This window comes from Salminus brasiliensis, chromosome 4 (genome assembly GCF_030463535.1).
Source record: "Salminus brasiliensis chromosome 4, fSalBra1.hap2, whole genome shotgun sequence".
Lineage (NCBI taxonomy): Eukaryota > Metazoa > Chordata > Actinopteri > Characiformes > Bryconidae > Salminus > Salminus brasiliensis.
Window position 1 is genome coordinate 14274462 of NC_132881.1, and position 22494 is coordinate 14296955.

Here is a 22494-nt window from a genome sequence, read left to right on the forward strand (position 1 = left end):
GATTAGGAACCTCTGCATTTTCCAGAAACAAATAACATCAACTCTGAAAGCTTGTCTCAATTGCTTAAACCTATCATATACATGTACAGAGTACTAGACCTTGTCACGCAGAATGTACACACAAAACTTAGCATCTTTTGTTTACCCTTCAGGTTCTGTTTAAACATCTTTTAATGGATCAGCAAACATCATTCTGATTCAGAAAAGGCTAAAATCCTACATTTCAAACTGCTTCATCTCACTTTTCACAAATACATGCAGAATCTTCTGCAGCACAAATATGTTCCAATACCCCAACATCAAACAGAATATTTCTGAAAGTTTGAAATTGCTATTAATTAGGTAAAAAGACTAGAGAAAATCTTGCAAATAAAAGTACAAAAAGGTAGTAGACAGAGCTATAAAGAAGAGGAAACACTCTCGACTCTGGTGGGACTCGATCCCACAACCTTTGAATTGCTCCAACTATTTATCTAGAAGTCCAATGCGCTATCCATTGCGCCACAGAGCCCAGGTGAAGAAACTGGTTCCTTGGCCAACCTTCCTATAAAATAACAGTAGTGCTGCTAATATTTGAGGCAAATAATAAATTTACTATGCATATGTAAATCCCAGTGGTCTGATGATTATCTGCAAGTCTAAGCACACACCAAAGCTCTGCATACTGTTAGTCATAGTCTGACGCCAATAAAAAAAGGGTTGATTTACTCATTGTAGCAGTTACTGATTAAAGATTACCCAAGGAAAAGGCACCGCTGGGATTCCAACCCAGGATCTCCTGTTTACTAGACAGGCGCTATAACCAACTAAGCCGCGGCACCCTACCTGACTGGTTTTCTATATCAACACAATATAGCTTCAGGCAAACTCACAAACATTCTCTTGCATACAAACTTTACACAGACAGCAAAAACAACTTCCCTGATTAGGAACCTCTGCATTTTCCAGAAACAAATAACATCAACTCTGAAAGCTTGTCTCAATTGCTTAAACCTATCATATACATGTACAGAGTACTAGACCTTGTCACGCAGAATGTACACACAAAACTTAGCATCTTTTGTTTACCCTTCAGGTTCCATTTAAACATCTTTTAATGGATCAGCAAACATCATTCTGATTCAGAAAAGGCTAAAATCCTACATTTCAAACTGCTTCATCTCACTTTTCAAAAATACATGCAGAATCTTCTGCAGCACAAATATGTTCCAATACCCCAACATCAAACAGAATATTTCTGAAAGTTTGAAATTGCTATTAATTAGGTAAAAAGACTAGAGAAAATCTTGCAAATAAAAGTACAAAAAGGTAGTAGACAGAGCTATAAAGAAGAGGAAAAACTCTTGACTCTGGTGGGACTCAAACCCACAACCTCTGAATTGCTCCAGCTATTTATCTAGAAGTCCAATGCGCTATCCATTGCACCACAGAGCCCAGGTGAAGAAACTGGTTCCTTGGCCAACCTTCCTATAAAATAACAGTAGTGCTGCTAATATTTGAGGCAAATAATAAATTTACTATGCATATGTAAATCCCAGTGGTCTGATGATTATCTGCAAGTCTAAGCACACACCAAAGCTCTGCATACTGTTAGTCATAGTCTGACGCCAATAAAAAAAGGGTTGATTTACTCATTGTAGCAGTTACTGATTAAAGATTACCCAAGGAAAAGGCACCGCTGGGAATACAACCCAGGATCTCCTATTTACTAGACAGGCGCTATAACCAACTAAGCCACGGCGCCCTACCTGACTGGTTTTCTATATCAACACAATATAGCTTCAGGCAAACTCAAAAACATTCTCTTGCATACAAACTTCACACAGACAGCAAAAACAACTTCCCTGATTAGGAACCTCTGCATTTTCCAGAAACAAATAACATCAACTCTGAAAGCTTGTCTCAATTGCTTAAACCTATCATATACATGTACAGAGTACTAGACCTTGTCACGCAGAATGTACACACAAAACTTAGCATCTTTTGTTTACCCTTCAGGTTCTGTTTAAACATCTTTTAATGGATCAGCAAACATCATTCTGATTCAGAAAAGGCTAAAATCCTACATTTCAAACTGCTTCATCTCACTTTTCACAAATACATGCAGAATCTTCTGCAGCACAAATATGTTCCAATACCCCAACATCAAACAGAATATTTCTGAAAGTTTGAAATTGCTATTAATTAGGTAAAAAGACTAGAGAAAATCTTGCAAATAAAAGTACAAAAAGGTAGTAGACAGAGCTATAAAGAAGAGGAAACACTCTCGACTCTGGTGGGACTCGATCCCACAACCTTTGAATTGCTCCAACTATTTATCTAGAAATCCAATGCGCTATCCATTGCGCCACAGAGCCCAGGTGAAGAAACGGGTTCCTTGGCCAACCTTCCTATAAAATAACAGTAGTGCTGCTAATATTTGAGGCAAATAATAAATTTACTATGCATATGTAAATCCCAGTGGTCTGATGATTATCTGCAAGTCTAAGCACACACCAAAGCTCTGCATACTGTTAGTCATAGTCTGACGCCAATAAAAAAAAGGGTTGATTTACTCATTGTAGCAGTTACTGATTAAAGATTACCCAAGGAAAAGGCACCGCTGGGATTCGAACCCAGGATCTCCTGTTTACTAGACAGGCGCTATAACCAACTAAGCCACGGCGCCCTACATGACTGGTTTTCTATATCAATACAATGTAGCTTCAGGCAAACTCAAAAACATTCTCTTGCATACAAACTTTACACAGACAGCAAAAACAACTTCCCTGATTAGGAACCTCTGCATTTTCCAGAAACAAATAACATCAACTCTGAAAGCTTGTCTCAATTGCTTAAACCTATCATATACATGTACAGAGTACTAGACCTTGTCACACAGAATGTACACACAAAACTTAGCATCTTTTGTTTACCCTTCAGGTTCCGTTTAAACATCTTTTAATGGATCAGCAAACATCATTCTGATTCAGAAAAGGCTAAAATCCTACATTTCAAACTGCTTCATCTCACTTTTCAAAAATACATGCAGAATCTTCTGCAGCACAAATATGTTCCAATACCCCAACATCAAACAGAATATTTCTGAAAGTTTGAAATTGCTATTAATTAGGTAAAAAGACTAGAGAAAATCTTGCAAATAAAAGTACAAAAAGGTAGTAGACAGAGCTATAAAGAAGAGGAAACACTCTCGACTCTGGTGGGACTCGAACCCACAACCTTTGAATTGCTCCAGCTATTTAACTAGAAGTCCAATGAGCTATCTATTGCACCACAGAGCCCAGGTGAAGAAACTGGTTCCTTGGCCAACCTTCCTATAAAATAACAGTAGTGCTGCTAATATTTGAGGCAAATAATAAATTTACTATGCATATGTAAATCCCAGTGGTCTGATGATTATCTGCAAGTCTAAGCACACACCAAAGCTCTGCATACTGTTAGCCATAGTCTGACGCCAATAAAAAAAGGGTTGATTTACTCATTGTAGCAGTTACTGATTAAAGATTACCCAAGGAAAAGGCACCGCTGGGATTCCAACCCAGGATCTCCTGTTTACTAGACAGGCGCTATAACCAACTAAGCCACGGCGCCCTACATGACTGGTTTTCTATATCAATACAATGTAGCTTCAGGCAAACTCAAAAACATTCTCTTGCATACAAACTTTACACAGACAGCAAAAACAACTTCCCTGATTAGGAACCTCTGCATTTTCCAGAAACAAATAACATCAACTCTGAAAGCTTGTCTCAATTGCTTAAACCTATCATATACATGTACAGAGTACTAGACCTTGTCACGCAGAATGTACACAAAAAACTTAGCATCTTTTGTTTACCCTTCAGGTTCTGTTTAAACATCTTTTAATGGATCAGCAAACATCATTCTGATTCAGAAAAGGCTAAAATCCTACATTTCAAACTGCTTCATCTCACTTTTCACAAATACATGCAGAATCTTCTGCAGCACAAATATGTTCCAATACCCCAACATCAAACAGAATATTTCTGAAAGTTTGAAATTGCTATGAATTAGGTAAAAAGACTAGAGAAAATCTTGCAAATAAAAGTACAAAAAGGTAGTAGACAGAGCTATAAAGAAGAGGAAACACTCTCGACTCTGGTGGGACTCGAACCCACAACCTTTGAATTGCTCCAGCTATTTATCTAGAAGTCCAATGCGCTATCCATTGCGCCACAGAGCCTAGATGAAAAAACTGGTTCCTTGGCCAACCTTCCTATAAAATAACAGTAGTGCTGCTAATATTTGAGGCAAATAATACATTTACTATGCATATGTAAATCCCAGTGGTCTGATGATTATCTGCAAGTCTAAGCACACACCAAAGCTCTGCATACTGTTAGCCATAGTCTGACGCCAATAAAAAAAGGGTTGATTTACTCATTGTAGCAGTTACTGATTAAAGATTACCCAAGGAAAAGGCACCGCTGGGATTCCAAACCAGGATCTCCTGTTTACTAGACAGGCGCTATAACCAACTAAGACACGGCACCCTAACTGACTGGTTTTCTATATCAACACAATATAGCTTCAGGCAAACTCAAAAACATTCTCTTGCATACAAACTTCACACAGACAGCAAAAACAACTTCCCTGATTAGGAACCTCTGCATTTTCCAGAAACAAATAACATCAACTCTGAAAGCTTGTCTCAATTGCTTAAACCTATCATATACATGTACAGAGTACTAGACCTTGTCACGCAGAATGTACACACAAAACTTAGCATCTTTTGTTTACCCATCAGGTTCATTTTAAACATCTTTTAATGGATCAGCAAACATCATTCTGATTCAGAAAAGGCTAAAATCCAACATTTCAAACTGCTTAATCTCACTTTTCACAAATACATGCAGAATCTTCTGCAGCACAATTATGTTCCAAGACCCCAACATCAAACAGAATATTTCTGAAAGTTTGAAATTGCTATTAATTAGGTAAAAAAGACTAGAGAAAATCTTGCAAATAAAAGTACAAAATGGTAGTAGACAGTGCTATAAAGAAGAAGAAACACTCCTGACTTTGGTGAGGCTCGAACCCACAACCTTTGAATTGCTCCAGCTATGCATCTAGAAGGCCAACGCGCTACCCATTACAACACTGAGCCCAGGTGAAGAAACTGGTTCCCTGGCCAACCTTCCTATAAAATAACAGTAGTGCTGCTAATATTTGAGGCAAATAATAAATTTACTATGCATATGTAAATCCCAGTGGTCTGATGATTATCTGCAAGTCTAAGCACACACCAAAGCTCTGCATACTGTTAGCCATAGTCTGACGCCAATAAAAAAAGGGTTGATTTACTCATTGTAGCAGTTACTGATTAAAGATTACCCAAGGAAAAGGCACCGCTGGGATTCCAACCCAGGATCTACTGTTTACTAGACAGGCGCTATAACCAACTAAGACACGGCACCCTAACTGACTGGTTTTCTATATCAACACAATATAGCTTCAGGCAAACTCAAAAACATTCTCTTGCATACAAACTTTACACAGACAGCAAAAACAACTTCCCTGATTAGGAACCTCTGCATTTTCCAGAAACAAATAACATCAACTCTGAAAGCTTGTCTCAATTGCTTAAACCTATCATATACATGTACAGAGTACTAGACCTTGTCACGCAGAATGTACACACAAAACTTAGCATCTTTTGTTTACCCTTCAGGTTCCGTTTAAACATCTTTTAATGGATCAGCAAACATCATTCTGATTCAGAAAAGGCTAAAATCCAACATTTCAAACTGCTTCATCTCACTTTTCACAAATACATGCAGAATCTTCTGCAGCACAAATATGTTCCAATACCCCAACATCAAACAGAATATTTCTGAAAGTTTGAAATTGCTATTAATTAGGTAAAAAGACTAGAGAAAATCTTGCAAATAAAAGTACAAAAAGGTAGTAGACAGAGCTATAAAGAAGAGGAAACACTCTCGACTCTGGTGGGACTCGAACCCACAACCTTTGAACTGCTCCAGCTATTTATCTAGAAGTCCAATGCGCTATCCATTGCGCCACAGAGCCCAGGTGAAGAAACTGGTTCCTTGGCCAACCTTCCTATAAAATAACAGTAGTGCTGCTAATATTTGAGGCAAATAATAAATTTACTATGCATATGTAAATCCCAGTGGTCTGATGATTATCTGCAAGTCTAAGCACACACCAAAGCTCTGCATACTGTTAGTCATAGTCTGACGCCAATAAAAAAAGGGTTGATTTACTCATTGTAGCAGTTACTGATTAAAGATTACCCAAGGAAAAGGCACCGCTGGGATCCGAACCCAGGATCTCCTGTTTATTAGCCAGGCGCTATAACCAACTAAGCCACAGCGTCCCACCTGACTGGTCTTCTATATCAATACAATATAGCTTCAGGCAAACTCAAAAACATTCTCTTGCATACAAACTTCACACAGACAGCAAAAACAACTTCCCTGATTAGGAACCTCTGCATTTTCCAGAAACAAATAACATCAACTCTGAAAGCTTGTCTCAATTGCTTAAACCTATCATATACATGTACAGAGTACTAGACCTTGTCACGCAGAATGTACACACAAAACTTAGCATCTTTTGTTTACCCTTCAGGTTCCGTTTAAACATCTTTTAATGGATCAGCAAACATCATTCTGATTCAGAAAAGGCTAAAATCCAACATTTCAAACTGCTTCATCTCACTTTTCACAAATACATGCAGAATCTTCTGCAGCACAAATATGTTCCAATACCCCAACATCAAACAGAATATTTCTTAAAGTTTGAAATTGCTATTAATTAGGTAAAAAGACTAGAGAAAATCTTGCAAATAAAAGTACAAAAAGGTAGTAGACAGAGCTATAAAGAAGAGGAAACACTCTTGACTCTGGTGGGACTCAAACCCACAACCTTTGAATTGCTCCAGCTATTTATCTAGAAGTCCAATGCGCTATCCACTGCACACACCAAAGCTCTGCATACTGTTAGTCATAGTCTGACACCAATAAAAAAAGGGTTGATTTACTCATTGTAGCAGTTACTGATTAAATATTACCCAAGGAAAAGGCACCGCTGGGATTCCAAGCCAGGATCTCCTGTTTACTAGACAGGCGCTATAACCAACTAAGCCACGGCACCCTACCTGACTGCTTTTCTATATCAACACAATATAGCTTCAGGCAAACTCAAAAACATTCTCTTGCATACAAACTTCACATAGACAGCAAAAACAACTTCCCTGATTAGGAACCTCTGCATTTTCCAGAAACAAATAACATCAACTCTGAAAGCTTGTCACGCAGAATGTACACACAAAACTTAGCATCTTTTGTTTACCCTTCAGGTTCCGTTTAAACATCTTTTAATGGATCAGTAAACATCATTCTGACTCAGAAAAGGCTAAAATCCAACATTTCAAACTGCTTCATCTCACTTTTCACAAATACATGCAGAATCTTCTGCAGCACAAATATGTTCCAATACCCCAACATCAAACAGAATATTTCTGAAAGTTTGAAATTGCTATTAATTAGGTAAAAAGACTAGAGAAAATCTTGCAAATAAAAGTACAAAAAGGTAGTAGACAGAGCTTTAAAGAAGAGGAAACACTCTCGACTCTGGTGGGACTCGAACCCACAATCTTTGAATTGCTCCAGCTATTTATCTAGAAGTCCAATGCGCTATCCATTGCGCCACAGAGCCCAGGTGAAGAAACGGGTTCCTTGGCCAACCTTCCTATAAAATAACAGTAGTGCTGCTAATATTTGAGGCAAATAATAAATTTACTATGCATATGTAAATCCCAGTGGTCTGATGATTATCTGCAAGTCTAAGCACACACCAAAGCTCTGCATACTGTTAGTCATAGTCTGACGCCAATAAAAAAAGGGTTGATTTACTCATTGTAGCAGTTACTGATTAAAGATTACCCAAGGAAAAGGAACCGCTGGGATTCGAACCCAGGAGCTCCTGTTTACTAGACAGGCCCTATAACCAACTAAGCCACGGCACCCTACCTGACTGGTTTTCTATATCAACACAATATAGCTTCAGGCAAACTCAAAAACATTCTCTTGCATACAAACTTTACACAGACAGCAAAAACAACTTCACTGATTAGGAACCTCTGCATTTTCCAGAAACAAATAACATCAACTCTGAAAGCTTGTCTCAATTGCTTAAACCTATCATATACATGTACAGAGTACTAGACCTTGTCACGCAGAATGTACACACAAAACTTAGCATCTTTTGTTTACCCTTCAGGTTCTGTTTAAACATCTTTTAATGGATCAGCAAACATCATTCTGATTCAGAAAAGGCTAAAATCCTACATTTCAAACTGCTTCATCTCACTTTTCACAAATACATGCAGAATCTTCTGCAGCACAAATATGTTCCTAGACCCCAACATCAAACAGAATATTTCTGAAAGTTTGAAATTGCTATTAATTAGGTAAAAAGACTAGAGAAAATCTTGCAAATAAAAGTACAAAAAGGTAGTAGACAGAGCTATAAAGAAGAGGAAACACTCTGGTGGGACTCGAACCCACAACCTTTGAATTGCTCCAGCTATTTATCTAGAAGTCCAATGCGCTATCCATTGCGCCACAGAGCCCAGGCAAAGAAGTTGGTTCCTTGGCCAACCTTCCTATAAAATAACAGTAGTGCTGCTAATATTTGAGGCAAATAATAAATTTACTATGCATATGTAAATCCCAGTGGTCTGATGATTATCTGCAAGTCAAAGCACACACCAAAGCTCTGCATACTGTTAGTCATAGTCTGACACCAATAAAAAATTGTTTGATTGGGTTGATTTACTCATTGTAGCAGTTACTGATTAAAGATTACCAAAGGAAAAGGCACCGCTGGGATTCCAAGCCAGGATCTCCTGTTTACTAGACAGGCGCTTGTTGTGTTGACTTGTCGTTCAGAGTCAGACATTAACCACACACAATTATGGAACAGAGAGCTTACTATTTTGTTTATTCTTCCCCTCCTTTCCTCTCTTCTTTCTCTTACCTCAAACAGTCCACTAGTGTTCCCCAGTGTCCTAAATCCGTAACAACGAATTTGTTTAATATATGCATTAAACACATTGCATATGGACACAACATCTTCCCTCTTGAACAAAGAATACCTTCTTGTAACTCAGAAGAACCTGACAGTATTATTAATGTAACAGTAATGCTTTAACTAAAACCTGAATATTGTAAATCACATTTTATGATCATTCCATAACAAAATCTTTAGTCCAGCTAGGTGCATTTCTAATTCTGACAGGTCTGGACTGGCTAACCGAGTCAGAGTTAGTTATTTGGTCAGTCCCTGTATCAGTACAGTCCATTGCCCTATCAGAATCCACATCTGTGCTCAAGTTGGGAAGTACGGACAGATGTGAGGAGTTCCAGGTTCTTCCATCATCCAACAAGTATGTATCCGGTCCTTTCTTTGTCACGATAGTTCTAGGTTTAGAAAACTTCAGTTCTCCTTTCTTCACTTTCCATGGTTTCCTCACCCTCACTTTGTCACCAGGCCGGAAGTTGGAAGACTTGGCATGTCTTTGCTGATCGGTGTACGCTTTCATTTTCTGTTGTTTACTCCCCACTCTTTCTCGCATCGCTTTCTTCTCTGTTAGTGGGGCAGGCATATCGATCACCTGTAGCTTTGTTCTCATTCGCCGGCCATGGAGCAGTTCTGATGGGGATACTCCAGTGGTTGAATGAGGAGTTGCTCTGTAGTCCCTCAGGTAAGTTCTCAGGAATGACTTCCAGGGTTCTCCTTGAATGGATGCAGTCTGTAAGCAGTCCTTAACACTTCTGTTGAATCTCTCAACTTCTCCATTAGCTCTTGGGTAGTACACTGAAGATCTCAGGTGTTGTATTCCACTCTCTTTGAGAAAGTCAGCAAACAAGAGAAATTGAGGACCATTGTCACTTATCAGCGTCTTTGGGATTCCTTCTCGAGAGAAAAGGGCAGTCAGGAACTGTATAATAGTAGCTGTGTCAACGCGGTGAGCAAACGCTACTTCAGGCCATTTACTAAAGTAATCTACCAGTGATATGGCAAATCTACAATCAGGAGGAGCTTTCTCAAATGGGCCTATGATGTCTACGGACACCTTTTCCCAAGCAGCAGCTGGTAGGGGAACTGGTTGCAGTGGAGCATCATGGGTGACAGTTGTCTTGTCATTCTGTTGGCAGGTTGAGCAGTTCTTAATGCATATTTCTATCTGAGAGTCCATTTTGGGCCACCAGTACAACTCTCTAAGGCGTTGTTTGGTACGCACAATACCCTGGTGGGTTTCATGGGCTAGCACAATGAGTCTTTTCTGCAATGACTCTGGCACAAGTAATCTGTGAGACCCTCTGACTATGCATTCATTCATGACAGCAAGTTCATGGCGAATTGGAAAGTATGGCTGTATGTTAAGATCGAGTGTAGACTTCCGTGATGGCCAGCCTCTCTGTATCTGTGCACGGAGTTTAGTGAGCACTGGACAGTCATTACATTCTGAACGGAAGTCTTCCTTAGACACAGCACTCAGGTCAGTGAGTATGGCAGCCACTGACTCAATCTCTTCTGCGTATGCAGTGTCAGTTTCAGGCAGTGGGAGTCTCGACAGGCAGTCAGCAACATGGTTCAGGGACCCTGTTCTGTATTCAACGTCGTAGTCAAACTCTAGGAGACGAGCAGACCATCGGGTAATGCGGAGACCAGCACGGTTATTGCCTTTGGTAGTCAGCAGCGTGGTAAGTGCTTGGTGATCAGTGCGTAACAGGAATCTCCTTCCCCACAGCCATGTCCGCCATTTCTCGGCAGCCCAGATGCAAGCTAGCGCTTCCTTCTCGACTATAGAGTATTTCCTCTCTGCCTCAGAAAGACTGCGAGATGCAAAAGCAACAGTCTGCTCTGCCCCGTTACTGTCCATCTGAGTCAAGACTGCACCTACCCCATAGTCTGAGGCATCTGTTGAAACAATGGTTGACTTACTGGGGTCAAACATCACCAGTGCAGTGCTATGCACAATCAACTGCTTGACTTGCTTAAATGCTGCTTGAGCTGTCTTGTTCCAGTGAAATGAACAATCTTTTCAAAGAAGAGCTCTCATGGGCCCAACGACAGTTGCGTAATTTGGCACAAACTTGCTGTACCATGCACTCAGGCCAAGGAAAGAGCGCAAGGTTGCAGGATCGGAAGGGGACGGTGCATTCAGAATAGCAGCAACGTGAGAGTCATCTGGCAGCAGACCCTCTGGTCCAATCTTTTGACCAAGGAAGCTTAGTGTGGTTTGCCGGAGTTGGCATTTGTTAACATTGAGCTTCAGTCCAGCATCGTTGATTTTGCGCAACACCGCACTCAGGTTGGCGTCATGCTCCGCCTCTGACGATCCATATGTAATGACGTCATCAAGGTAGCATTGCACCCCCTTCATGCCACTGAGAATCTGCATCATCATCTTTTGGAAAGCTGCTGGGGCTGAACACAGTCCATATGGGACTCTGCAGTACCGGTACAGTCCTTCATGTGTAATGAAAGCAGTGAGCCCCCTACTCTCTTCATGCAGCGTCAGTTGATGGTAAGCAGATTTCAAATCCAGAGTTGAGAACATCACGGCGCCACGCAGTTCTGACAGAATGTCCTCAATCAGTGGCAATGGATGGCTATCCCTAATCACAGCCTTGTTAAGTTCCCTCAGGTCAACACACATGCGTATGCCACCAGTTCTCTTTTTTGGTGACCACATTTGGAGAGACCCATTCAGACGCATCAATTTTCTCAATTATGCCGTGTTTTTCCAGGTCCTTGAGTTCCTCGGAGACAGCATCGCGAACTGAGAGAGGTAAGTGTCGGAGGTTCTGTCGTACAGGCTTCACATCAGGCCGGAGCTTCACTTTGTGCACGAAGTTTCTCGCACATCCGAACGTGGCAGGTGACCCACCATCATGTTCAAAGTGAGTAGATGGAGCTTTGGCTTGGTGGAGCGTTGCACAGATTTCCGACGCCTGTGTTAGTAACTGTCCTCCTTTAATCTGCAGCTGGAGAGCAGTAACCAGGTCCATGCCCAGTACAGGTGTCCCTGTCTTCACTATGTAAAAGTCAGTAGAGGCAGTACTACCATTGTGAGTAACGTCAGCTCTAAGACATCCTATCACATTCAGTTTTTCCTTAGAATACGTCACAAGCTGCACTTTTGGATTATGCAGTTTAACTGAGCTAAAATTAGCATTGTAAATACTATTAGGCAGTATAGAAACGCCAGATCCTGTATCAACTAGCAATTTTACATTACATGCAGCAGTAGTATTTGGTAGAGTGATGGTAACAGGGCACATTAGTTTAATTGCATCAACAGTGAAATTATTTTCAACACTTAAAACACACATTTCAGGCACAGTCACTTCATTAACTGGCTTTCGAGAGGACTTGCTTTTCGAGTGTCCCAATTTTCCACATGACTTGCATTTAGAGTTTGTTGCAGGGCACGACTTGTCATTTGCTTTGTGCTCAGCAGCACCACACCGGTAGCATGACGTCGCACCATCAGTTTTACGAGCAGGTTTTTGTTTTGGGTTACGGGCCTTCTTTTGCACTTGCACAGCAGCAACGGGCTTTGTATCAGTCACAGAAATCGCTAACAGCTATAGCGGCTTCAGTACGCCTGGCTACATCCAGAGTTTTATCCAGTGTCAAACCTTCTTCCATTAAAAGTCTTTCACGGATGCGGGAACTGTTTGTTTTCTCTACAATTTGATCCCGAAGCATCTCATCCTCCATAGCTCCAAACTGACATTTTTTTACCAGTTCACGCAATGCTGCGACATAGTGATCAATTGACTCACCTACAGCTTGTGCTCTTTGCCTAAAGCGGTATCTTTCTGCGACAATGTTTAGTTTTGGACTGAAGTGCTTCTCCAAAGCCTTTACTGAGCCCTCATAGTCATCTTTTTCAAGTGGTAAGGTGCTGTAGATTCGGTTACCCTCCGTTCCCAAGCAGTGAATAAGCAAGGCTCTCTTCCTCTCGGCAGGAAACTCGCCTCCCCCGACAGCAAGCAGATAGTTATCGAATAGCATTTTCCAAGTAGCAAATGGAATTGTCGGGTTGCCTGGGCAGTCCAGGAACACAGCAGGAGGTTGCAAGGAGAGCAGAGCCATGTCTGTATCTTCACTCCTTCTCTCGTCGCCACTTTGTTGTGTTGCTTGTCGTTCAGAGTCAGACATTAACCACACACGATTATGGAACAGAGAGCTTACTATTTTGTTTATTCTTCCCCTCCTTTCCTCTCTTCTTTCTCTTACCTCAAACAGTCCACTAGTGCCCCCCAGTGTCCTAAATCCGTAAATACGAATTTGTTTAATATATGCATTAAACACATTGCATATGGACACAACAAAGTTACAGCAGCTTCAAGAAAAATGACATTCACTGGCCTGATGGTGGCGTTACAACAAAGCATTAAGCGTTTTTATTCAATAACATCTGGTCTGTAGCATCTGTGTCCTACACACAAAATTCTTTTTTTTTTTTTTTTTTTTTTTGGGGGGGGGGGTAATTTCTTGATCCTTTCTACTTCAAGAATTTTTTTGCCAATCCTCACACATCTGGTAGCAAAATACCTGCAATATTTATAATTAATAATAATTATAAGGAATAACTTGTACCTTTTGAACACTTTGACTTTGAACAAGCCCATTTTAACAAAATGTTCAGCACATTATTTTGAGGGGGTATGTCAAGTTTGGTGGACATTTGTCACAAGAAAGCGAGGCCAATAGTACATAACTCTTAGAAACCATTCATCCAGTCAACCTACAATTTTACATGCTGCATCTTTAGCCTGTTCTATAATAGTCTGACCAGAGGACTTGATATGTCAATTATTGTGGTTGGTATTAGCCAATCACATTCAAGCACACATTTGACATGCTAAACATTCACCAATCAGGGTGCAACTTAAGGGGATTTATCAATGTAGGCATATTCTATTAACCAGTGAAGTTGCCAGAAATGCCTTACAATAATGCTGTCATATGCTGTTTCCTATATGTTACATTTACAGATCACACCATACATAATCGATACCAATACATAAACTTATTGATCGATACACAGTACCGATCCGATACCATTGTTAAATAAATAAACCGTATACCTCACCATGTGGGAGAGATTTAAAGCATCAGGATTGATGTAAACATTATCTCACTAACTTTGTAAAATAGTTATAAATGTATTAAATTGCTATTTATTTGTCACTAAAATAAGAAACAATTGTGCAGGACCTTGGCACAGCATTCACCTTACAATGTGTTCATTTATTTATAAGTATTTATAGGACACAGTCACACATGCCAGATTTAGTTCTTTTCAAAGGATACAAAAGTCTTCATATGAGATATGACTATTAACAGAATGTTTTTTTTAGTTGAAAATGCAGTAATTTTGATGATTGGTTATGTGTATTGATTTGTAATTATCATTATCATTGGGCCTGTTGTGCTGGTTCTTTAGGTCTAATTGGGCCTGTTGTGGTTGGAACTTTAAGCCACTTGCCTATTGTCTATTTTCTATATTGGCATAAAAAAAATCCTAAAACTTAGGCCTACTTGAAGCCATAGCTGACTCTCGTGTGACTCCAGTGTTGTGACTGTTTTTTTTTCATGGTAATTCCTACTCCATCCACTATGTGGCAGTATATTAGAAGTAGGCCAGGTTACAAGCCAAAAGGGAGGGAACTATGAAGCGGCAAGGTGGTTTAGATGTGGCTTCATGAGGTTTTGTGCTGTTCTGTTTTTGCAGAAAGCTTCACTTTTGTCTTGTTTTCTGTTTGTTTGTTTGTTTCTCTATTTGCAGTCCTTACAACTAACTTGCTCTTCTTATGGACGTTGGGATAAACTTTACACACAGAAGACAAATGTATCACTCCTGAATTGACTCTCAGCAACTCAAACCAGGGATTTCCATGGTTCAGACTTTCCTTTCACAAGGAAACACCCAGGATTATAAACTGTTATCAGAAAGAAGGATGTCTGAAATACAAACCACTTTGTGAGAGCTTTCCAACTCCTATGTTTTGTAAATTGTGATCTGGCTATTCTAAGGGTAGTAGTATATTTCAGATGTCTCTCTACACTACAGCTGATTTTGGATTTATATGCTTTATGGATGTTTAACTGGAACAATATTACATTAAAATGGTTAAAATAGGCATATTGTACGATAGTGTCACAGTAGTGATTTATTCATTATGAAAATGCACTACATGCATGTTTAGAACCTCTAAAGTGCTAAAAGTGCACATTTTGTTTTTGTCTTTTACCATCAACAGCACCTGTTGCAGGAATTCTGGCTATTCTGATTAAATATCCTTGTCAAAATGGAAAGACTGGAAATGTTGAGGAAATATAATGAGTGTAGTTTCTCTGTTCTCCATCGTTTTTTTTAAAGTCAAGTCAGATTTTAGGACATTGTTTGTGAGTGAGAGGAGGGGCAAAGTGAATATCTAATGATCCAATATCAAACTAAGTTGACTGAGCTTTCCAAACTCAAGGTTCTCAAACTCAAATGTGCTTGGATTTTAAGTGACTGTGTTTTTTAGCTCATTAGTAAGACAGCCCGATTAATTTCTGTGAAGTTTCATTTACTAGTGTTTGCAAATGCAGCTTCTCCTAGTCTGAGAAATATGTGGAAATAGTACCACCAGTTAAAGTGATGAAATTGGGTATGACGTCCGGTCCTCTATCACAGAGAAAGGCTTCACCTCTGCTGCCTGGAATCTGTTGTGCTCTCCGAAAACATCGAGAAGGTGCTACACCAAGACCTTACCCAGTCACACCAGTCAGGTAAGTGATGGTTTACTTTATTCAAATCTTTTTTCAGTCAAATGATTTTTAGTTGCTGGACCAGGAATAAAAATAGTTTATTTCTAGTGTCTTTTGGACCTAAAAGGAGAACTTCTGTTTTGTTACTGTTAAGAAGAAAGAAGTTATGTGACATCCAGAGTTTTATATCCTTTACACAGTTCTCCATTTTCTTTAATCTAAATTTATCAACATGATGGGCTGATATATAGAGCTGTGTGTCATCTGCAATGGCAATGGAAATTATAACTGCCCAGTGGTATAAATGGTACATGTATAATGTAAATAATAGCAGTCCTAAAATAGAGTATTGTGGAACTCCATATCTTACTTGTGTAATTTGATGATAAATCTTTTATCTTTATAAACTGATAGTGTTCCCTTAAATATGATTTTAACCACGGTAGGGCTGTTCCTGTGATTCCAACCATTTTTTCTAATCTTTCTAGTAGAATAGTGTGAACTATTGTATCAAAGGCTGCACTGCGGTCTAGTAGGGCTAATAAAGATACGTAGCCTTGATCAAAGTCAAGAAAGATCTTTGTAATCTTCACTAGGGCTGTCTCTGCGCTACGATGGGGTCTGAATCCAGATCGGAATTTCTTATTCATGAATGGACTAGGAGATTTGGTTTCTTAATTAAAGGTTTCATGACTGCTAATTTAAGGGTTTTGGGTACATGCCCTAAGCTAAGGGATGAATTTACTATTGTTAAAAGAGGTCTGATTATAATTGGGAGCATTTCTTTTAGTATTTTAGACGGAATTGGGTCAAGTGTACAGGTTGTGCAATTTGCTGAGGAAATCTTTTTCTAGTTCTGGCTGTGGAAGTGGGTAGAAGGCTTCCAGCCTTTATTCTACAACCAAGTTATGTTCTAAAGCAGCCACACCAGGCAATTTTGATTTAAGGTCAAATGTTTGATTTAATAAGGAGTGTTGGAGTTGTTGTTTAATGCTTTCTATTTTATTATTAAAATAAAAACATTACTGATTAAAGAAGCTGGAATCTGGGGTTGAGTATCTGCCTGGCTTTTAGTAAGTTTAGAGATCTCACTAAAAATACTCTGGGATTGTTTTTGTAATTATCGATCAGTGAGGCCAAATACGCTGAGAGAGATTTAATGAGTCCCTTTCTATATTGACTAAGGCTGTCCTTCCAGGCAGAGTGGAACACTCTAGTTGGGTTGTCCGCCATTTTCGCTCTAGTTTCTGCGCTGTTTGTTTTAAGGTACGAGTTTGATCACTGTACCACTGTGCGAGCGGAGCCACTTTGTCTAAGGTTAATTGAAGGGTATTTTATAGACCGTTTGTTAATCTATCTAGCTATGTTTAATCTGACGGAGTGTAAGCTAAGGTCTGTAGGTCTGGGAGGTTTTTAGTAAACTGTACAGTGGCCATTGGGTTATTGCATGCTTTAGAAAGTGGCAAGGGGCCAAATTAACATTTTGCCTAAGATGTAGCTCATAGGAGATTAGATAATGGTCTGATGTTACTAAGCTTGAGGTAGAATATTTAGATTATCAATGCTAACACCCAGGGTCAGGACTAAATCTAGGGTATGATTACAGTAATGTGTGGGTCCAGTTACAGTTATCTAAGATCGATGCAAGGGCCTTTGTTAATGGATCGTCTGCTTTTTCAAAATGAATATTAAAGTCTCCTACTATTATAACTTGTTGCACACTGCCAGCAAAACCACTCAATTCTTTTAAAAATTCAGAGTGTGATGCTGGAGGCCTACAAATAATAGTGTGAATGTATTTTTATTTGTGGCTGGATTTGATATATTAATGTAGAGAATCTCAAACAAAGTGAATTTTATAGTGTTTTTGAATATCAAGCGTTTTCTGGTAGATTATGCATACTCCACCTCCTCTGCCTGATAATCTAAGGCTATGTACATATTTATAACCTGCGGGGGTGGCTTCATTTAGTGCTAAATATTGATCAGGTCTAATACAGGTTTTCAGACATCTGTAGTAGAGATGTGTTCATTCTCCATCTATCTCTTCTAAGCCTGTCTGAATGTATATTCACACAAAGCTAAACAGGTGCATGGTCCGACAGGGAAATAGCAGTGATAGTGCTATCAATGATATTATTGGTTAGACTCTGGGAGATCAAAATCAAGGTCAAGTCTTGGGTAGAAATTATGGCAGTGGTAGTAAAATGTGCATTCCTGGTTTCTAGGATTGAATCAGGTCATTGTCCACCATCAGCATGTGAATGGCAGCTCTATCCTTCGGCGTTGAGGTACCTGATTATTTACTTTTATCTAATATCCCATTTAAGACCTAATTGAAGTCCTGCCAAAAGCATTTGTCCTTGGGCATTTCCCAATTTATTAACTCCATGAAAGAAAGATGGATCCTCCATGTTAGGAGCATAGATATTGCACGGTGTTATTTACCCCCCCCCCCCCATTTATATTGGCTTCTATATAAATAACTCTACCATTACTATCCTTATACTCTCTCAGCAAAGTTCAAACTCCTATGGACCAAAATAAGAACTCCATAAGAACCATTAATATTCCAGGAAACTACCTTAACATAAGCACTATTTGCCATTCATATGATAAGATAACAAAACTGAAATAAAAGATTGGAATAGCAATCGTTCTATCTGACCTTCCTAATTTCAAAATATATACTGCTTTTGTACCAGTGAACATTATTAGGATACCTGTAATTCTAAATAGAACCAGCATAGCCAAACAGGCCAACAAAAATCTTGAACAGAACAGAAAAAAGTCTCCAGTAGCCAGCTGAGGATTCTCTTCTTGTTAAATTCATGTCCACAAAACTAACAACAAAGAGAAAAAAAGAAGGAAAAAAAGAAGAGAACTTAACTTGGGTCAGTGGAATGTCTGAGACGTCTACTAGGTTATAGCCTAAACAGCTACACAAAGCTATCCAGACCAATCATACCTCTCAGTCTCCTTGTGCTAGTGGATGTTTTATAGTTTATTCTCCATCAGTAACTTGCTTCTTGATGAACTTGACAGCTTCTGTTGTGACGTCAAACTTTGTTTCTCCTCTTCCACGCAAACTGGAGCGCTGCAGGAAACCTCACTTTCTTGTCACGCAGCAGCTGTTTCGCCAATCAGAACGTTTTCCTCCTCTCAACCAGCTTCTTCGACATGTATGGAAACAAGGAAATGTTGCTTCCACTCCACACTACACCTCCTTTCTCCCTCACAGCTTTTAAGACATTATCTCACTAACTAACTTCTGTGTTTACTTTCGAGGATGGTGGCCATGGAGAGGCACTGGGAGCATCAGCGTGACCAGGGCCAGCCCAAGACTTTATGGGGCCCTAAGCAGATTGTCATTTGGGGCCCCCATACCACTACCTTAGCACCAGATGCTTCATCATTCCGTATGCTGCACTGTGTATTGTACCCATTAGCATTATATGTAATTAGCTTACATCGTACACAAAAATGTTCTAATTAATTTTTACTTTTAAATACAGAGTGATGTATACATGTTCAGTATCATAAACAGACAAGACACTGCATTTACAGTAAACAAGTTAATGAGTTAATTTTCTTAATTTTTTCTTCAACAGATGTAGAAAAGTGTGAGAAAGGCACCTATTATTGACAGGTCCCCTAACTCTGACCACCTCTGCATATTGCGCAATTTCCTTTTTCTCCCTGGGCCAGAAAAAAGAAAAAACAAAAAGGAAGTGGAAGGCCTAAGGTGGGAGCTGATGTATATTTATTTTTTTCTTTGAGCGATTTGCTGAGAGAGATATTGTTCAACGCTGAAGCAACTGGGTCTTTATCAACTTTGTCTATGGCTCTGCATGCTCCAGCAGAGAGGGCAACTACTCCAGACAGTGTTCTCATTGATGGAGATTTTATTGTAAGACCCTATTAATTATCGTGCCCAAAGAGTAATGCTGCCGTACCTGTGGCCTGGAAGACCTCTAGTACACTAAATTCCAGACACCGTTTGGAAGAAAACAGACGCCAGGATCGAGGAAGCAAGCCATTCAGCTGACTCTTCGTGCTCCACTGCTGACTGCAGGTTTGACATTCTGTACTCTGTCCATTCTGTTAGGTAAGTGATGATTTACTATATTCAAACCATTTGTTCTTCCCTTTCTCTGCTTGTATTAAAAAAGTAATATTAGTATCACTTGCTCACATTTAAACAAACCCTGCAGTATCGAGCATATATTGAGAACAGAAAATTGGTTTTAACAATCTTAGGGGGGAAAAAAAGGAAACCTACGTATCAATTCTTACCAGTACCACTAACTTCCACAAATAAATTTTAATTTAGACTGTTAAATATACAACGTAAGTCAGGTATGCCGGGCAGATTCTCAACCCCAGATCCCTACTACCTTAACCAGTAATATTTTTATAATAAAATTTTAATAATAATATAGAAAACATTTGACAGCCATGTTTGCTATTAAGGAGTGTTGGATTTGTTGTCACCTGGTGTAGCTGATTTAGAACATGAGTTAAAATGTTAGTTGCAGAACAAAGGCTGGAAGTCTTCTACTCACTTGTGATGAGAAATTCCAATCTGGATTCAGACAGCCCAAGTGAAGATTACAAACGATCTCTTCTTGCCTCTGATCAAGGCTACGTAGCCCTACTCGCCCTCAGTTTAGCCTTTGACACTATAGATAACACTATTCTCTTTGAAAGATTAGAGAACATGGTTGAAATCACAGAAACAGCCCTATTGTGGTTCAAATCATATCTAAACGAACCCTATCAGTCCGTATTTCTAAATTACACAGATGTCCGATATGGAGTTCCACAATGCTCTATTTAAGGGCATCTATTATTTACATTATAGATGTTACCACAGGGCAGTTATAAGCAGACAGGATGTTAACTTACAGATGCAGAGGACACTGCTCTATATATCAGCCAAACCTGATAGTCCTCAATTTTCTTTAATCTAGAGTTACTGTGTAAAGGATGTACTCTGGATGCCACATGACTTCGTTCTCCTTAACAGTAACAAAACATAGGTTCTCTTTTTAGGTCTGAAAAACACTAGAAGAAAACTCTAAATGTTAGACTTGGCTGTTTTTTTGCATTATTCTGGGTCCAGCAGCTAAAAATCTTGGTGTCTTATTTGTTTAGGATCTATCATTTCAGCAACATATAGCTAGATAACTAGGACAGCCTACATTGCCAAACTAAGAAATTCCTTTTCTACAGGATGCAGAAAAGCTAGTACACACTTAACCTCACGGTTAGATTATTGCAACACACTTTTGTCAGGCTGTTCCAGCAGGTACCTCAATAAACTTTGTCGTGGTTCTTCTACTTCTTCTTCGGAGGACTTCTTTTGAAAGGAGACTCGTGACCACCGTCTTTCAATTGTAACAATGAAACATTTTATTCCAATCAAAAGTACAGTGTGGAGGGAGTCTGCCAATTCTGGGTGCCCCTCTTCTCTCTCTCCCAGACAAAGGAATACCTTATGTTTTATACCCTACTATACGTCATATGTTGTTAGACTGTTCTCATATGCAGGATGTCTGCAGCACGTAGACCATGTAAGTAATGGTGGGGGCTAATGATGATTCCTTATGGATGAAATGCAGACACAGCTGGACCCCTTAACATCTCTTTTGCGTTATGTTTGTTCAGTTCATGTACAGTTTCTCACATTAGGTCTGGGAACGAATCCCACTCTCCTTTCCAAGACTACCCAATGGGCCTCACTATATTCAGTTTCTATACATGTATTGACTTTCTTTTTTGTGTTACAGGTTCTCAGGAACCCCATCAACCCAACAAATGTATTTTCATCGGCAACTGTGTGGCTCACTGTCTGAACTGTGTGTTCTGCAACTCTGTAACATATAAGTGATCATTCATTTCCATACATGTATTGACTTTCTTTATGGTCTTACAGGCTTTTTGGACCCCATGACCCCACCCCCCTCCTCCATCCTAATGGTGGATCCAGCTGAGAAGGGTCTGTGCATCTGCAACGGTGTATGGTTCGCTGTCCATCATTCTGCAACTCTGTAACAGGGAAGTGATCGTTCAGTTTCTATACATGTATTGACTTTCTTTTTTGTCTCAAAGGTCTTTCGGACCACATGAACCAAGGGTCTGTGCATCTGCAACTGTGTCTGACTCTCTGCTATCTGTCTACAAGTGTGTAACAGGTAAGTGATCATTCCGTTTCTATACATGTATTGACTTTCTTTTTTTGTCTTACAGGTTTGTCGGACCGCATGAACCAAGGGTCTGTGCATCTGCAACTGTGTGTGACTCACTATCTTTCTGCAAGTGTGTAACAGGTAAGTGATCATTCAGTTTCTATACATTTATAGACTTTCTTTTTTTGTCTTACAGGTTTTTCGGACCGCATGAACCAAGGGTCTTTCCATTGCCACTGTGTGTGACTCGCTACTATCTGTCTGCAAGTGTGTAACAGGAAGGTGATCATTCAGTTTCTATACATGTATTGACTTTCTTTTTTTGCCTTACAGGTTTTTCGGACCGCATGAACCAAGGGTCTGTGCATCTGCAACTGTGTGTGACTCGCTATCTATCTGTCTGCAAGTGTGTAACGGTAGGTGATCATTCAGTTTCTATACATGTATTGACTTTCTTTTTTTTGTCTTAAAGGTT

At 39.6% G+C, this 22494-nt stretch overlaps 5 non-coding genes across 5 annotated transcripts; all 5 read right to left on the minus strand.

Moving 5' to 3' along the window:
- Nucleotides 1–421: 421 nt before the first annotated feature.
- trnar-ucu (transfer RNA arginine (anticodon UCU)) lies at nt 422–511 on the minus strand. The gene is given in 2 exon segments: nt 422–457; nt 475–511. It is a non-coding gene; the product is annotated as a tRNA-Arg (tRNA).
- Nucleotides 512–2594: 2083 nt separating this feature from the next.
- trnat-agu (transfer RNA threonine (anticodon AGU)) lies at nt 2595–2668 on the minus strand. The gene has a single exon. It is a non-coding gene; the product is annotated as a tRNA-Thr (tRNA).
- A 1446-nt stretch (nt 2669–4114) lies between these two features.
- Nucleotides 4115–4204, minus strand: trnar-ucu (transfer RNA arginine (anticodon UCU)). Its single transcript is given in 2 exon segments — nt 4115–4150; nt 4168–4204. It is a non-coding gene; the product is annotated as a tRNA-Arg (tRNA).
- Nucleotides 4205–5961: 1757 nt separating this feature from the next.
- Nucleotides 5962–6051, minus strand: trnar-ucu (transfer RNA arginine (anticodon UCU)). Its single transcript is given in 2 exon segments — nt 5962–5997; nt 6015–6051. It is a non-coding gene; the product is annotated as a tRNA-Arg (tRNA).
- A 1563-nt stretch (nt 6052–7614) lies between these two features.
- Nucleotides 7615–7704, minus strand: trnar-ucu (transfer RNA arginine (anticodon UCU)). The gene is given in 2 exon segments: nt 7615–7650; nt 7668–7704. It is a non-coding gene; the product is annotated as a tRNA-Arg (tRNA).
- Nucleotides 7705–22494: the final 14790 nt, after the last annotated feature.